Consider the following 19,260-nt stretch of genomic DNA (forward strand, 5'->3'; position numbering starts at 1 on the left):
CGTGTCTGTGTGTGTATCTGTGTGTGTGTCTGTGTACATTTCCCTACGCAATAACTCTGTCAATTTTCAGATTTAACTTAATAACTTGATTTGAGCCCAAAACAATAAATGTTAAGGGGTCATAGTAGGGGTCAAAGTTAAAAAAAATTGACCGCTTTTTTTTTATTTGCTCAACATACACCTCCAAACACCCGGACAACGCCGGGCTGAAATGCTAGTATATCTATAAAACTGAAAGTGTGTGTGTGTGTGTGTGTGTGTGTGTGTGCATTTCCCTACGCAATAACTCTGTCAATTTTCAGTCTATAGACTCGAAATTTGATATACAGGGTACTGAGATTTGGGAAAATCTTTGTAATCCATTTACGGCCATAAATTCGGTTGTTAAGGGGTCAAAGTTCAACGATTTGACCTTTGAGAACTCTACCAAACTCCTCCGACAATTTTGGGTCTAAACACTTCAAATTTTAGATATAGGTTCCTTGGACATAGCTCTAACGTAATAACATGATTTGAGTCCAAAATAATGACCGGTTTTTTTTTTTTTTTTTGCTCAACATACACCCTCCAAACACCCGGGCAACGCCGGGGTGAAATGCTAGTCATCTATATTTGTAAACTGTTGTATTCGTCTGTCGTCATTCCACCAAACGGAAAAGGTAAATATGTTTCATCTATCATCTACCTTTCCCGTTCCCATTATCATAAATAAGTATTTATGTTAAAAAGAACTGTCCATGTCGCATCTCTCTCAGCTCGTGTAAAAATATAAAATTCTCAAGAATTGTCACTGTCGTCGTCGTCGTGATGTAAATAGTACATAAATGTCATTATCATCTTCTGTATTATGGGTCCCCGATATGAACAACGTAACAAAGGAAAGATTAAGGAAAACATTGAAGGACATAATAAGGATGGGTTTGAGAGAAAGAAGCTAAATGGTGGTTGGCTGAACAAGAAATCACGAGGCTAAAATCGTGATTGGTTGTCAAAAAACAAACAAAAAAAAACGTGAATTATGGATATTTAAAAATTTACCATTATTTAAAATTACTCAATTTTATTAAACAGTAATGTAATACTGTTTTAATAATACTATTACCATAATTGTAACACTTGAATTTTTGGAGTTAAAAAGAAAAAAATAGGAGACTTTCCTTTTTGGAACGTTTTATTTATTTATTTATTGGTTAGATATCCTGCAACATAGTTAAATTAGTGGGTTTTTTTTTCATTTCTTTACTAAATCAACATCTGAGGGTTAAAGTAGAATTCAATAAAACATTGGAATATTCAAGCTACACCGGCGAGTGCAGGAGACTTTCTCATAGGGAAATGACTTATATCAGGCGAATATGCCTTCCCCACACTAAATAGATTGAAAGTAAAATCAAACAAAATAAAAACAAAAGAAAAATACAGCCTCATCTAAAAATATACAAGCATCATATAAAAAATGGACCTGGATTTATTAAAGAAGAAAAAAAGAAGACTTGGCGCTGTTTTTCACCATTCACCAATAACATTCAGTGTGAATGCACCTCAATACGGCTGGAGGTTGCATTAGCCGAAACGTTGTAGAAAAAAAACCCAAGATCAGAACAATAGTCCAAACAATCAAAATAATATAAAAAATACACTTGATTTAAAGAAAATATGTTTCTTTACTTTCTTTAGAGGAGGTTAGACATAAGGTCAGTTGCATTTTTAAAATCACTTATCAGATGCCCCTCCCCCACCACCCAAAAAAACTGAAAGCCGTGTGATTGTTCCATAAAGTCAATCTCTCCATTCTTCCCAAAAGGTGTTATGATGAAGATGAATTGTTTTGTTTTCTCCAGTCAAGAGGAAGCTGCTCCCTGATCCGAAATGCTGTTGATTTAGAACCGCAGCATCTCATCTAAAATCTCATGCCAGATGCTTGTCTCATTTTCAGATCTTACCGCATCCTCATCTTCTTTTATTTGTTTCGTCCAGTAAGCATTGTGCGTTTTCTTATGCCTGAAAGATCTAATGCATATTCGTCAAGAAATAAGATGAGCTAAAAATACGCCCCCCCCCCCCAACAAAACAAGCAAAAGAAATCTCATTTCGATGTTCTTATGAGATGGCGTTAGAAAGGTTTATTTTGTATTTAATACAAATATTTATGAATGGTCAGTATAAGCATTAATTACTTCCTGTGCAGGAAGTTAGATGCAAGGTCAGGTAAACCTTTGAAAAAACCGGCATACAAGAATTGCACTTTGATTTACAAAAAAATGGTACTTGTGTAAAATTTGAACCAAACGCAACTAATCGTTCTCGCGGCTTTGCCCGGACTATGACGTCATGCACTCGGGTCTGACTGTAATCTGACGTAAAACGCCGATCAGCCGATCAATGAGCGGCAAAGGGGCAGACGATCTTTGGGAAAATATTGAAAGAAAAAAAAATCATTAAATTAAGTAAACAACACACCCTCAAACGGCCGTTCCTAACAACTTTATACAAGATGAATATCTCCATATTTCCTCCTTTGATTAACAGTCAGTTGCAGACGCCAGGAGCATCTCGACAGTTATCATTTCGAGTTTATGTGGAAAGAGAAATTTGATAATGATCCTTTTGTCTCCATCTAAAACCATATATCGGAAAGTTACCCGGTTGGCAAAGTTTCTTCCACATCCGCTGTCTCTTCTCATCCCACTGATATCGTTTGACGCGATCGTAGAAAAGTTTACCTAATCTCAATGGAATATCCCGGCTGTCTTAATTTAATTTAATTAAAAAAAAGAAAATGGTTGCCAAGCACCACAGGAAAAAAAAAACAGAAATAAAGTTTACTTTACATTAGTTACAAAAATAAAAAAATAAAAATATAAAAAAACACAAAGTGTTTTTTTATATTTTTTTTTTATTTTTTTTACATTAGTTACAAAAAAAAAAGAAATAAAGTTTACTTTACATTAGTTACAAAAATAAAAAAAATAAAAATATAAAAAAACACAAAGTGTTTTTTTATATTTTTATTTATATTTTTTTTACATTAGTTACAAAAATAAAAAAAAAGAAATAAAGTTTACTTTACATTAGTTACAAAAATAAAAAAAAAATATAAAAAAACACAAAGTGTTTTTTTATATTTTTTTTACTTTTGTTAAAAAATATGAAGGCAATAATTGCTTATCTTATTAATTTTGTCCAATTTGGTTTGATAAAAATAAATAGTTGAAAAAAAAAATAATCTTACTTGTTTATTTTTTCCACTTAAAAAATTGTTGCACGAATAAACCAGAAATTGTTAGGGTAGGCCGTTGTTTCTTTTTTATTTTCGTTATATTTTTTAAAAAAATGTATTTATGTTGATTTTATTATATTTAAATGTTTTCTTCAGTATGTTTCTTGATTAGCGTTATTTCGATTTGATAATCTGCGACACTCGGCGAAAGCCGGCGGTTGACGTAATATTCCAAGCAAAACTAAGAGGCTTACATTTGGTTCAAATTCTGCACAAGTACCAAAAAATACTTTAGCAGCTCCCTTAGAAATTACTAGTATGGGTGCCACAGGCGATTAGCAATAAACTAACCCTTTCCTAAAGAAAGATGATAAAGCCTGAGGGGGGGGGGAAACCTTCTCGGACTAAACAGAACTATATCTGTGCACGAAGTTAGAAACAAGGTCATGTGAGGTTTGGAAAAGCTGACAAACTAGAAGTATATTCTAGCCCACAAAGAATACCTGAGCAGCCCCGTAGCAATCAACTAATCTCTTTTCAAAGAAAAAGTAAAGCCTGGGAAGGTAGACCTAGCACTAAACAAAGTAGCAGCTCGAGAGCAGAAAAACCTCTATCAAACTTATTGGTACTCTAAAAGCAAACCTTCTTGGCCTTTTGGCCAAGATCAAAGTGTAGTATCTGTCCGGCAGATGCTGCACTTAAGATGATTTGTACCAGTCAATGGAGGGGAAACTCTCTATACTGGGACAATTATTATTTTTGGTAACCAGAGTGCCCCCTTTTTGCCTACTTTTAGGGGAGCTGGTTTTTACCTCACATTAAAAACGGCCTTGTGCCTAATTTGCTCAGTGGGGGAGCAAATAAATACCATCTGTTCTTCAGATGCTGCACTTCCATTTCTTGTTCTCTTTCGGTGGAAGAGAAATCCTTCACGACTAAGACAATTTTTATTTTTGTACCTTTTCTCCACGTTAAAAAACGACCCTGGTGTCTAACTCTGTCCCATGGGGAGGCATAGTAAATAGGTACAACTAGTTATTTATTTGAATCCACACGAAAACAAAATGTGACACAAGGTCGTTTTTAATGTGGGAGAAAACCAGCTCCTCCAAATAGGTCACGCTGGCAGAGTGCAAAAATAAAATCGTCTCAGTAGAGAAAGGTTTCCCCACTCCAGTGATTAAGAGCAATTTAACTTGAATGCAACGTCAGATCAGACACCACCCCCCAGGCCTTTTCGACTGCTACACCTGAAAATTTTAAAATACCGTAAAATGATAATCGGCAAACTCCTACCAACAGTTAAAGATACTTTTAAATTGCATATTTATTTTTTTATATAGTTTGTAATAAATTAATGTTTTTTAATATAGATTTGGATTTTGCATTGTCATATATATTTTTTTTATATATATACACAATAATTTTGCCACTAGTAAAAAACGCGAGGTTACCGACATTTTGAAAACAGGCGATAAGCAATAAACTCTTTCTTAGAAAGTTAGACCATACACTTTTTGGCGTTATTAAATGCTGAAACACGTTGTAAACCGTTATTTGATCATTAGCTATTGATTTTTAATTTGCAATGTCCTATTTTCTTATATACCACATAATCTACAGGGTGCCAACAAAGTCTGATCACATAATCTACAGGGTATCAACAAAGTCTGATCACATAATCTACAGGGTGTCAACAAAGTCTGATCACATAATCTACAGGGTGTCAACAAAGTCTGATCACATAATCTACAGGGTGTCAACAAAATCTGATCACATAATCTACAGGGTGTCAACAAAGTCTGATCACATAATCTACAGGATGTCAACAAAGTCTGATCACATAATCTACAGGGTGTCAACAAAGTCTGATCACATAATCTACAGGGTGTCAACAAAGTCTGATCACATAATCTACAGGGTGTCAACAAAGTCTGATCACATAATCTACAGGGTGTCAACAAAATCTGATCACATAATCTACAGGGTGTCAACAAAGTCTGATCACATAATCTACAGGATGTCAACAAAGTCTGATCACATAATCTACAGGGTGTCAACAAAATCTGATCACATAATCTACAGGGTGTCAACAAAGTCTGATCACATAATCTACAGGATGCCAACAAAGTCTGATCACATAATCTACAGGATGCCAACAAAGTCTGATCACATAATCTACAGGGTGTCAACAAAGTCTGATCACATAATCTACAGGGTGTCAACAAAGTCTGATCACATAATCTACAGGGTGTCAACAAAGTCTGATCACATAATCTACAGGATGCCAACAAAGTCTGATCACATAATCTACAGGATGCCAACAAAGTCTGATCACATAATCTACAGGGTGTCAACAAAGTCTGATCACATAATCTACAGGGTGTCAACAAAGTCTGATCACATAATCTACAGGATGCCAACAAAGTCTGATCACATAATCTACAGGGTGTCAACAAAGTCTGATCACATAATCTACAGGGTGTCAACAAAGTCTGATCACATAATCTACAGGGTGTCAACAAAGTCTTATCACATAATCTACAGGGTGTCAACAAAGTCTGATCACATAATCTACAGGGTGTCAACAAAGTCTGATCACATAATCTACAGGGTGTCAACAAAGTCTGATCACATAATCTACAGGATGCCAACAAAGTCTGATCACATAATCTACAAGGTGTCAACAAAGTCTGATCACATAATCTACAGGGTGTCAACAAAGTCTGATCACATAATCTACAGGGTGTCAACAAAGTCTGATCACATAATCTACAGGATGCCAACAAAGTCTGATCACATAATCTACAAGGTGTCAACAAAGTCTGATCACATAATCTACAGGGTGTCAACAAAGTCTGATCACATAATCTACAGGGTGTCAACAAAGTCTTATCACATAATCTACAGGGTGTCAACAAAGTCTGATCACATAATCTACAGGGTGCCCACAAAGTCTGACTATATAATCAACAAACTACATAATCCATCATGGCTATCACCGAATCGGGATCTCAACACCGGTGTATGATACACCTATATTAACATATTTTTCTCCTCGAACAGAACTTCTTTTACCTGTTTGTCTTCGTCGATATTCATGAACTTATTTCATTACTAATCTTTTTCTCTTTTCCATTACTCTTTTTATCAACACTTTAACGAAAATAATTCATTAAAGTTGTTTTGAATGTTAGAATGAAAGGTTGTCTTTCTTATTTTACTGTTACATGGCTGACTAAATGTAGCATGGCAGACAGATCTCTATTCAGTCATGAATTGGACGCAAGGCGCAAAGTGCTTAAGTCAACGGGCTTTATTTTGTTTCTCCATATTTAAAAAAATAATTATAGATTGTAAATGTTGGCTTATTTTAACACATGCGCGTGCGCACGCACTCACATACATATCTACACGGCTTTAATTGCATCGCCGGTTTGCAGAACATATTCTTTATAAATGAACTTTGCCTTTTCTTACAAACAGACCTTTCACCCTTTCTTCAGAAATGATTACTTTTATTTTCATATTAATAGACATTCATTTAACACCATGGGAACTTCCGAACCTTTTTGGACTTATTCTATTGCTAATACTCTTTTCTTTTCTACTAGCAGTTCAGCCCAGCTTTGCTCGGGCCCTATGTACTGTTCATTCATAAATTTATGTGCATATATATATATGTGCATATATATATATATATATATATATATATATATATATATATATATATTTATTTACCAGTGGTAAAAAAAAAAAAAAAAAAAAAAAACCGGACTAAAGTGCTCAATGTGTAGTCAGAGCAGTATATAGGAAATTTATTACTGTGAGTCCAGAATGAGTTTACAAATTGTTTCAACTAGAGGAAAATCCTCAAAGAGAGGAAAAATCCAACTAGCATCATCAGAATTCATAGATGGACTAAGTTATAAAGTCAAATAAAAATGGAAAGATCGTAGATAAAGGGGAGTTAGAAAAGAAGGGGGAGTGGTGGGGAGAGGACGTTGGAGTTTAAAGTAGTAGGAGTGTATTAAAAAAGAGAGGGGTTTATAATTAAATATTAATTATGTGTAAATTCTTATATACGTGTTTTTTAACAGTTTAAACTTAAAAGACGCTACTTTTGTTGATAACGGCATAAGTAACAGTTAATTTAAAGGATCACCATGGCAACAAGTTGGAAAGTTAATGTTAGTGAAGGAACGGGTTGAAAATGGGGTTTAAAGTAATTTAGCCGGGCGGAGAGAGATTGAAAGATATTTATTGTTTATAAAATGGAAAGAAAAAGAAAAGGAAAAATAAGTTAATGAATTATACTTTACAGGTTTATTTTAATAGTGTGATGATATATATAATTAAATATAATAAATAAATTAGCCGGGCAGGTAGAAATAATACGTTACAGGTTTATTTTAATAAAATAAAATAAAATAGGTGAAGGAACGGGTTGAAAATGGGGTTTAAAGTAATTTAGCCGGGCGGAGAGAGATTGAAAGATATTTATTGTTTATAAAATGGAAAGAAAAAGAAAAGGAAAAATAAGTTGCCATGGTGATCCTTTAAATTAACTGTTACTTATGCCGTTATCAACAAAAGTAGCGTCTTTTAAGTTTAAACTGTTAAAAAACACGTATATAAGAATTTACACATAATTAATATTTAATTATAAACCCCTCTCTTTTTTAATACACTCCTACTACTTTAAACTCCAACGTCCTCTCCCCACCACTCCCCCTTCTTTTCTAACTCCCCTTTATCTACGATCTTTCCATTTTTATTTGACTTTATAACTTAGTCCATCTATGAATTCTGATGATGCTAGTTGGATTTTTCCTCTCTTTGAGGATTTTCCTCTAGTTGAAACAATTTGTAAACTCATTCTGGACTCACAGTAATAAATTTCCTATATATATATATATATATATATATATTAAAAAGTTTGACTAATGTCCAGGTAACCTATATCAAAAATTTTAAATGTTTAGACCCAAAATTGGCAGAGGAGTTTGGTAGAGTCTGAAAAGGTCAAATCTTTCAACTTTGACCTCTTGGCAGCCAAATTTTCGCCCCCCCCAACTGATTCAAAAGCTTGCTGCATGTTTGAATACCCTTTATGTAAAATTTCAACCGTAGACCCAAAATTTGCTTAATAGTTTGCTAGAGATCGCAAAGGTAAAATCTTTTTAACTTTGACCCCTTTGTAGTCAAATTTTCGGCCAAAAACCGATTAAAAAAATTGCCCTATATCTGAATACACTTTATGTAAAAATTCAAATATTTAGACCAAAAAGTGGCTGAGAGCTAAATCTTTTTAACTTTGACCGCAATTTTGACCCCTTAAAATTTAGTATTTTGGGCTCAAATCAAATTAGAATGTTTGAACCATGTCCGAGGAACCTAGATCTAAAATTTTAAGTGTTTAGACCCAACATTGGCAGAGGAGTTTGGTAGAGTTTTCAAATGTCAAATGGTTGAACTTTGACTCCTTGACAGCCAAATTTCTGACCGAAAACCGGTTATAAAGATTTTCCCAAATCTCAATAACCCATTATGTCAAATATCGCGTCTCTAGATTGAAAATTGACAGAATTATTTGGTAGGGAAGTGTACAGACACACACACAGACAATTTCACTTTTATATATATACTAGCATTTCAACCCGGCATTGCCCGGGTGTTTGGATGTGTATGTTGAGCAAAAAAAAAAAAAAGAAGAAAATTGGTAATAGGAAGGCAGGCTCGAACCTGTACCGCAAAGAAGAAAAAGAACGGGGTAAAAACCTGACGTCTATGCTGTTAGGACCACCGCCAAACCGGAAGTGACATTTTTAAAAATTAAGGTTAGACAATCCAAAGGAGAGGATCACTTTAAAAAATATCGGCGAAAAAAGCGACCCCCCCCCCTGTAGAAAAGTGTCCAGTTTAAGGTGAAGATATTAATGTTTTTAGCCAATTTTTCGATATTTGTTGTCTGAAAGGTCGGGCTTCAAAACGATTCTGATCTTGGTAAAGTCCGTCGCCTCTGTAGAAAGTTTTAGGCAGACATGCAAACATACATACATACATTTATATATTGGTAATTAAAAATTTTCGACCCAAATCGGTGTAAAAGCTTGCCTTATCTCTAAATACCCTTTATGTCAAATTTCAAATGTTTAGACCAGAAATTGTCTGAGTAATTTGGTAGAGACCGCAGAGGTCAATTTTTTAAAAACTTTGATCCCTATTATGACCCCTTAACATTTGTTTTGGGCTCAAATCAAGTTATTAAGTTAGATCCATGCCCAAGGAACCTATATCTAAAATTGCAAGTGTTTAGACCCAAAATTGTCGGAGGAGTTTGGTAGAGTTCTCAAAGGTCAAATCGTTGAACTTTGACTCCTTAACAGCCGAATTTATGGCCGAAAATGGATTACAAAGATTTTCCCAAATCTCAGTACTCTGTATATCAAATTTCGAGTCTAGACTAAAAATTATTGCATAGGGAAATGCGCACACACACACACGTTCACTTTGATAGATAGATAGATAGATAGATAGATAGATAGATAGATAGATCCCCCTTTTATTAACACGTTAACAAAGATGATTCAATAAAGTTGTTTTACACATTAGAATGAAATTTAGTTTTTCTATTCTACAATCAGTTGAAACAAAAATTAATTGAAGGTATTTATGTGATTTAAATTTCAACATATGATTTGATTTTTTATAAAGAAAAAAGGCTTCACAGCAACGTTGAGTAATAACGGATATACACTCGAGAGTCAAAATAATGAAAAGAATATGCTGTTGTCATAGCCCTATTGATGACACTTCACCCAACTTGTTTCTCTTTTGCTCTTTCATTTTCTTCTCAACTACTTTCTATTTCATTCTCTCATTCTGCAGGGTTTTGCAGCAAAATCCCATCCCTCCACTGTATAGTGTGTTGCATCAAAATCTGACACTTGAAAAAAAAGGTAAACAAAATACGAGAAGATGCTGAGGAGTGTGATGAAGCTCTAGATAAATGGAATCGCTGCCGGGTGTACCTATGTCTACCCGCAGGACTCCTCTCCTGAAAAGAAGGCCAAGTTGATCTAGGTGTTACTGCTTAAAAAGGTTCCTCGCCATGTATCGCCAAATCTGTGGCTGCCCTTCTCATGCAACTGCAACCCGCTTCACTATTTCATGGACTTAATCTAATTACTAGTGTTGGGACGATTAATCGGAATCGGGAATTGGAAAAATCAGAATATTTTAAGGATATCGGAATCGGAAAAATTTGTACCGATTTTCCGATGCCGAAACGATTCTTTTAATTGTCTTTTTTATTTGATTTTGTTTAAAGCAAAATCTTCCATTGCTAGTAATAATGATAAAATAATAAGTATTTATTGCTTTTAAACCACCAGTGAAGCCAAAATCGACAAATCGTACTCCACAAATATATTTTTACGTTTAGGAAAATATTTTCACATTTAACATGTGTGTATTTTACAGTAATCAGAGGAAAAATACAAGTATATAGTTAAATATTTAGAGATTTATAAAGAATCGAATTTAGAAATTTATAAAGAATAATTTAGTATGGAATCGGTAATTGTATCGGAATCGGTAATTGTATCGGAATCAGAAAAAATATTGGAATCGTCCCATTACTACTAATTACTAACACTTTTTCTTTTCTTTTCCAATACAGTGTAACATCGATATAAGAGAATAATCTCTTATATTCGGGATTTCATATACCGAGTTTAACTGTACATTAACACAAGTTATAATTTGGGACCAGAGGCAATATCTCTTATATCCGTTTTTATTATATTCGAGTCTCTTATATCAGGGTTACACTGTATTTTTTTATGAACACGTTGACGATGATGAATCAATAAATTTGTTTTAGATGTTAGAATGAGATTTAGTAATTCTTATTCTTCAATCCTCTTTCACTTTGGTAAAATTCGATGCGTTATTGCTGAAATTTAATGCACAGAGTTTGTGAAAATTGGACTTCTAGATTACGCCATATACGCGCAAGCCGCGGAAAATTGTATTTAAATTGTAAATGCTAAAAATTAATCTTTGGAATAAACCACATATTTGTATAATAAACATTTTTTTCCGTGATTTATTTTGATTTAAAATTTGCTGCCTCTAAAGAAACGCCCGTTACATATAGACGCCCTGACTTCGACGCCTATGTATTATACACAGCATCTCATGAACTCCCTTCTTTTCTCTATTAATGGGATATTTATTTAACACCATATTTTCTAACCTTTTTAACAGAGTACATACGTTTACACACGGGACCCAACCCGTTGTAGGAGAGTACATCGCAAGGAACAGAAAACAAGTAATAACTCAACTCCAACTTTTTTCTTTTTTGTAACAACCCCATTTATTTCCTCACTCTCCCGCCATGCGTGACTTCTCATTACGGCTGTGTCATCTCCTTTTTATAGCATTTTTCTTTACCGTGACATTATTTCGGACACGGTTCGGTATTTGCACGCTAGCGCTCCATTACAGTTTTCGTTCATACTCATGGTCTTATTCCATGGCTAATACTCTTTTCTTTTCCATTCCCTTTTATTAACACGTTAGCAAAAAGGATTCAATAAAGTTGGTTTAAATATTAGAAGGCGGCCCCGTCGGTGGGGCATTAGAATATGCCGACTGCCCCCCTGCAGAGGGTAAAAGTCCCTCAATGGGGGTCCTGGATATGACCTTAAACTATATCCAGTGGTGAGGCCCCAGCTTGTGGGCTTTGGGGAGTGTGGAGCCACCCTTTAATTACCATTGCTCCCAGGTCCACTCTGACCCGGAGTGGTAGTACCTGTTAGGGTCCCAACTATGGGTTGAATAGAAACCGACGTGAAAATAACAAATATATTCTATTAAAAAAATTTTTCTTCAAAATCTTTGGATTCGGCATTAAATAACCCGAAAAGGGTTGATATGCCGTAAAACAAAAACAACCAACCAACTAAATATTAGAACGAGTCATCTATTCTACATCCATAATCCAAAGCCCAACAGCAACATAGCTACCGTTAGAATGCTTGTGAAGAACGTATCTCCGACTGGTATGCGCAAAGCACCGCCAATGAGAGAAAGTATGTGTAAAGAGATAATAAAAAAAAAAAATTGAAAATGAAAGTCTCAAAAAATAAATAAATAAATAAATAAATAAATTACTATATATTTCAGAGTAAAAAAACCCCAAAAGACTTATTTGTCTGAGAGCACAGATGAAACGAAGCAGACTATTTTCTATATCTGCCATAACTTTCCACCTATAAACATTCCCATGGTGGAAAACTTTTAAAAAATTGAACAAAAAAAAAAAAAAAGAAAAGAAAAATATCATTGTAGAAACTCCACATGTAAGCAGACATGGAATATACAAACCAATTCTATTACAAAGTAATCGATAAATTAGTCGCTTAAAATTCGGATAGATTTCTTTAGGGTTTTTTCTTTTTTAAATATCTGAATTTGTCTACATTTACATAACTCCCAGAAGAGAAAACTCTGGAGGATTATTCATAGAAAATATAGAACAATACACGCGAGTTCCTAATTGTAAAAGAGCTAGAAACAAAGGGACGTTTTGTATTACACTGAATTGATTTCAACGCACAAAGAACTGGAATATTAATGTGGTTTCTCTGAGAAGAAAGATAAAAAAAAATAAAATTGTCTAGAAAAATTGTTTGAGATGGTAAAACCGATGCCAGTTACTTTTTATAACCAATTTATTGCAGACTATTGACATTTCTGAACTTTTGAGATGAGGATTGATATTCTAGATTATTCGGACTACTATTCTCATCTTGTGTTATTCTCACAACGTTTCGGGTGGTATAACCTGCGACCTTCTTAAAGTGTACCTTGTTGAACCTGGGGAATCATTTATTTAACCCACAGAGGTAGCATGCTCCCATTCTCTCAGCTATGACCGGATAGAAGTCTTAATTGTATTCTTAGTATTGCGCTTATTGTAACAGAGCTTGGACGCACATATGGCGGCTTTCAGCGAAGTGACACATATTTGTATAATAAAAATATTTTTCCGTGATTTATTTTAATTTAAAATTCGCTGCCTCTGAAGAAACACCCTGACTTCGACACTTGTGCATTATACACAGCATTCTCATGAACTCTTTTCTTTTTGTGTTTTACTAATCTTTTTAACAAAGTATATACGTTTATACACGGGACCCAACACGTTGTAGGGGAGTACGCCGAAAGGAACAGAAAACAAGTAATAACTCAACTCCTTTTCTTTTTTTTTGTAACAACCAACCACATTTATTTTTTCATTCTCCCGCCGTGCATGACTTCTCATTACTTTTACAGTTTCGGCGATCACAATCAAAGAGAAGAATCATGTTTTATTCAGGGAAAGTACACAAACATAAATTCTGCTGTTTTGACCTGAAAAAAATTGAGTCGAGTTATTCCTTGTCTTGGTCTCCTCTGCGACAGAGTTTACAGCACGCTGGGTCACGAGTGCCTATAGGTTAACACGTGTGTAACGTTACATTATTATTGAGAATCTAAATTTCAACCCCCAGAAAATGTCACAACTGAATTTTATCCAATGCTTTATCCGTTATGCCATTATGAAACATATAATTGTGACTTCTACTCGATCATGGCGGATGGAATGAGAGCGTGCTACCCCGGTGGATTAAATAAAATGTTCCATTTGAAATTTGTGCAGATTCCCATGTTCGACAAAGATTCCCGAATTTGACAAGATACACCTGAAGAAGGTCGGAGGTTACATCGACCAGCATGTTGAATGATCCGAAATAATCCAAAATCTGTTTGCAGAAACCATTTTTATAAATTAGAAATTTTAGCCTCCAAAATCAACAGAGATTAGACAATTCCTGTAATGATCTGATCCCTTTGATTTTGCAGTGGGGGTTAGTTCTGCACAGTTCTAGGAGGTCCATCTTCCCAGGCCTCGCCTTTTCTCTTGGAGACAGGATTAGTTTATTGCTAGTCGTTTCTGGTGCCCTTACCGGGGAATGTTGACGGGCTGCCTAAGCACTTTTTGCAAGTAAGAGCACCCCTCCTCCGGAGCACTGACCTCTCAATCCCATTTTCCGACCCTAGTGTCTAAGTTCTGACAGTGGAAGAGAACTAAAAAAAAACCTCAGAATTTTTAGGAGGTGTTTAACAACTCAAGGAGAATAGGTCCTAAAAGTAATATACAAAGTGACTTTCCAGTAAAATATACAATTGTGTGCAGAGAGCGTGGGACAGACCAAATGTGTGTTGGTTCCAAGCATATGAATTGGAGAGGAGGACATCAAATCATATTTAAATTGTTTCACTTGCTCATAATATTTATCAATACTAGAACTTATACTTCTGGGCATACAATAAAGGATTTGGCCCCAATCATAACCAGACCTCTATATGCAGCTCAGTATTTACATACATTAGTTGCATTTCTTTACCTACAAGACGTCAATATCAGCATTAATAACAGTAGACAAGATATATCGTAAGTATAATATTGTATGATATTGTATGATATAGTATGATATTGTATGATATCGTATGATATTGTATGAAAATATAATATTCTTTGTATGATAAGCCGAAAACGATTTCCCCTTTGGATTATAGATTTAAAATAGCGTCTCATTTGGATAAAATTCATTCTATCATTATAAATGTTATCCCATTTGTTGCAATATTTTTGAGATATCATGTATTTAGATTCGTGCCCACATCACCAATATTTGACACAAGATTGAGAAAGTGAGGATCGGGCAATCTCCCCATAAGGAGGGGCAATTTTGCAATTACAAAAATTGCCTGAGGATCCCTGTCAGCATTCCCCAATCGGTGTACCTCAGGCGACAAGCAATGAACTTGCCCCACCCGAAAGCAAGGTGGCAAGGCCTGGGAGGATGGACTGCCTGAGTAATACCCAGGTGGTGTACTTCAGTCCGACAGGTGCTGGGTCGGTTCCCCGGCCCCTAATCTGTCGGGTTGAATGTCAAGAATGGATCCTTGACGTGTACTCTACTCAGTCTCCCTGCAGCTGAAGCCGCTAGGAGATCATCCCCAACTATAATGGGGGTATAATCCCGCACAGTCGAGAGATTCTATTTATAAACAATGCTACTAGGAAGTGATGAATCAAATTAATTCACGTTCTGCTACCAAGAAATCAGAAATCAGAATTGCTCCATAAAAATTAAACTTTTTCTGTAGAAACTTTGCATGTTTTCTTCGTGTCAACACGGGAAGAATCTTTTGCTCTGTGGCTTCCAACTCAAGAACTGTCTACTGAGAACCACTCACCTCTCAGGACTTGTGTAGAACAACTAACCATCGGAAACTGTTCTGAAACAAATCATGACTTACAACTCTAGACCATTTGATGCCAAAAATAATATCACATTAGGATATTATCATCCATATAATAAGTAAAAATTGGTATCCCATCAAGATTAATGGTTGGCAAATTATAATGGACGCATAAATATGTCAGATTTAACTTTAGTGACTACGTAATTTTAGTAAGAACGTAAGTAGGGCTACAAAAATAGTATATTAAGATGGAGGCAGAAATCAAATAAATTAAGTAACTCTATAGAAAAGATCAGCTTACTCTAATAAGGACTCAGAGAAAGAAAACTTGATCCAAAAAAAGGGAAAAATATTGGAGCAACAGTGGGAATAAAGAATTTTCACATTGATTGAAATGAAAAATATCCAAATGAGACATATTTATTATGATATTAAGAATATTGTCAACATGAGATTCCATATTTACAATAGTTGTAACTAGGAAACCTTTTAGAACTATTTATTATGACGATACTTGTCTTATTTTTGGGGAGGGGGAGAAGAAAGGAGCTTACAAATAAAGCCCTTTAAACCGATGTATTTTATTTCCCTCCATAACTTAAGCAACAAATAAAATACAATATGGGAGCCATATATATATATATATATATATATATATATATATATATATATATATATATATATATACTAGCAAAAGTATTCGTCGTTGACTGGGTTCAAAAACAGCCTACAGAAAATGGACTCTGATTTATAAAAGTATGATAGGTTATGAAAAGGAAGGGTTGTAAAGAGATAGCTTCGAATTTGGGGGTATCAAAACTAAAGCAAAATATGATGAAAGTAAAAATAAAATAGATAAACCCCATAATTTATTATACCATACCTGTTCACACTGAAACAATTATTAGAACTATTTATTATGACGATCTAGAGATTTTACGATATATCTTATTCATCGTAGTAACTTAATACTTTATCTGATCTAAGTATTATCTTAATACTTGTCTTATTTTGGGGGAGGGGGTGGAGAAGAAAGGAGCTTACAAATAAAGCCCTTTCAATCGAAGTATTTTATTCCCCCCCTAACTTAAGCAACAAACAAAATTCAAATGGAGATAAAATAAGATTTCTAATAATTACGAGTAGAAGCAAATAAATAAATAAATAAATAAGAATAAAAAAAATGACCTTTTCAATATAAATTAAAGTTCCATCTATTCTGGAATAAATGTAATAAGATAAAAGACAATTATTCTTTTTCTATTTTAGCTAATGATTTTATAATGGAAATGCGGAGATGTAATATGATGATAAATGCTACCAAAGTTTAAAGCGTTTGGGATTTTGTCTAAATGATAACATCTAGTTTCGTATCTTTTCTTCTCTATGATTTAATGGGAATTAATGCCTACATTAAAATTGACAAACTACGATGATGTCTATAAAATAAATGCCGCTTGATTTCTGATTTATTTGGTTATGCAAAACTAGCTTGGCAACCCGGCGTTTCTATCAAACCCAGTACACACACACTTTTATAGATATTTCGAAGAATGGATCAGCATAAAGGGAAAAAAAAGAGTTACTTCTCTTTAGTAAGAGGCTGAAAAACAGCCTTCCTCACCCGCCCCCTGACAAAATTTTCGCCACATCAGGGACAAAGAATTAATACTCCCCCCCCCCTAAATGTTAGATATTATTCATCCAGAGCAATGTTGATCAAGAAAATACCAACTTTGTGGGTATTTGTTTTGTCATTTTCTTGTTTTAGCAATACATACAAACATAATTTGATTACCTACTAGAGGAGAGAACTTGAATTTCTACTAGATACTATCTTCGAGTGTCTAAGATTTCTTTGCACAGGGGTTTCAGGTCAAACTTGCGTGGGAATACTTTCGTCTAGAAATGAACCCTGAGTACATATTCAAAATTATGTAGTATTCGCAGCCGAAATAAAATCTCAGTATAATCACTATCTATGTAGAGTACCTAATATTTAACAATACGAGGGATGGTGCACCTTCTCTAAGTGATGTAACCTAGATAACAACACGAATCTAGATACTCCACCAGACTAGATGAACTTTTGTCCTGGAATTTGATAACACCAAGAGACCCAAAAAGAAAGATATGCAATAACATATTTAATCGGTCAATAAGGAGAACAGAAAATTAATATTTTGAACTTCTTTACTAGCTCAGCATTTAAGGCATAAAGAAGATTTAATGGAATATTAGAATATCTACGTATCTCATGTAGAGATCAAGTGGAGGAGGCCCCTTGATTTTTTAAAACTTCAACTGAAGTAAAATGAAAAAAAATCAAAGAGAAATTGAATGCCTACTAGACATCATTTTCAGGTGTCTTCAATCTCTCAATACAGCTGTTTGTTAGAAGCCCTGACAGGAGGATACTTCTCATTAGATTAAATCTTGACCAAATGTATATATATATAAAAAAAAAAAAATGGTATGCTGTTTTCTTATGCCATCCGGCACGTCCTCTTTTTTTTTTTTTACTCACGTTTATCCCTAACAAAGCAAATCACCATTTGGACGTAAAGGGCTACTATTTGGGACCATGTCCAGGAAAAATAAACAAGATGTTTGTTCACATTATATTTCAAGTTCTGCATGTTAGAGTTGAGGATGTAAGAAATAAATAGAGAATTCCAAAGTCTGTTCAAGGGAAGAAACTATTAGAGTAGAAAGCTTTCTGGCAATAAGAACCTCAACAGGGGCTCAACGTTGGTAGCGATTAAGTTAACGAGTGTGTACTTTGACAAGGATCACATTAAGTGCCCGATGACACAGATTGTTAAAACAGAACCGTTACCAGCTTTGAAGGAAAGATGGGTGATATGGTAGCGGCAACAGGTCAAACAATAGAGAAAAGAAGTCAAACATTGTTCAATGACATCACGTTTTCCAACTAGAGAAAACTAGGGTTTTCAGATCAGTTCTCTCTAGGAAGTCACGCGAATGAGACACGCTAAGGATGAAGAAAACTGATAACCTCAGCGAATGTTACTGATGTCTGTCCGTCTGCGTCATGCATTTTTTAAGATAGAAATTGATCTTAAGAAGTGAATAATTATTTGCTTATTTATTTATGTCAGACCACTCCCAGACATATAAAGTATCTTAATGTTAATTTTTTTTAAATAACAGGCCAGCCTTTTCCGAGTCCATGGGGAACGAACTCACACACACATAGATGAAGTTCGTTTTAGATAATTATATGTATATATAATAAAATACGCATCAAATGCGCTTGAAACCAAATCACAACGTAATATTAGGAAAATAAACAAATATTTTACTTGTTTGAAATTTATCACAAATATATTTCAGAGGTATACTCCATCTTCAGTGTGTTGTTTTGTGTCTTTTTTTCCATTTCTTCTTCCTTGCCATGTTGTAAATTTGGAGAAAGAAGTCTGTTAGAGCCGCGCGTTGTATCTGGCGGTTGTATTTTAAAATGTTTGAACTGTGTGCAGGTAACGCGAGAATAACATCAAGAATGAGAGTTCAATAGAAACGTTGTTTTAATTTGAATAAAATAAAATACGCATTAAGTGGGCTTGAAAACAAATCACAACGTAATATTAGGAAAATACAACCGCCAGATACAATGTGCGGCTCTATACAAACAGACTTCTTTCTCCAAATTTACAACATGGCAAGGAAGAAGAAAAAGAAAAAAA

General features: G+C 34.5%; 1 pseudogene; it reads left to right on the forward strand.

Annotated features, from left to right (window-relative positions):
* The first annotated feature begins 3,858 nt into the window (after nt 1–3,858).
* LOC145291807 (U2 spliceosomal RNA) lies at nt 3,859–4,004 on the forward strand (annotated as a pseudogene).
* The last annotated feature ends 15,256 nt before the right edge of the window (nt 4,005–19,260 follow it).

The sequence above is a fragment of the Euprymna scolopes genome, chromosome 12 (genome assembly GCF_053919585.1).
Source record: "Euprymna scolopes isolate OS-2025 chromosome 12, ASM5391958v1, whole genome shotgun sequence".
Taxonomy (NCBI): Eukaryota; Metazoa; Mollusca; class Cephalopoda; order Sepiida; family Sepiolidae; genus Euprymna; species Euprymna scolopes.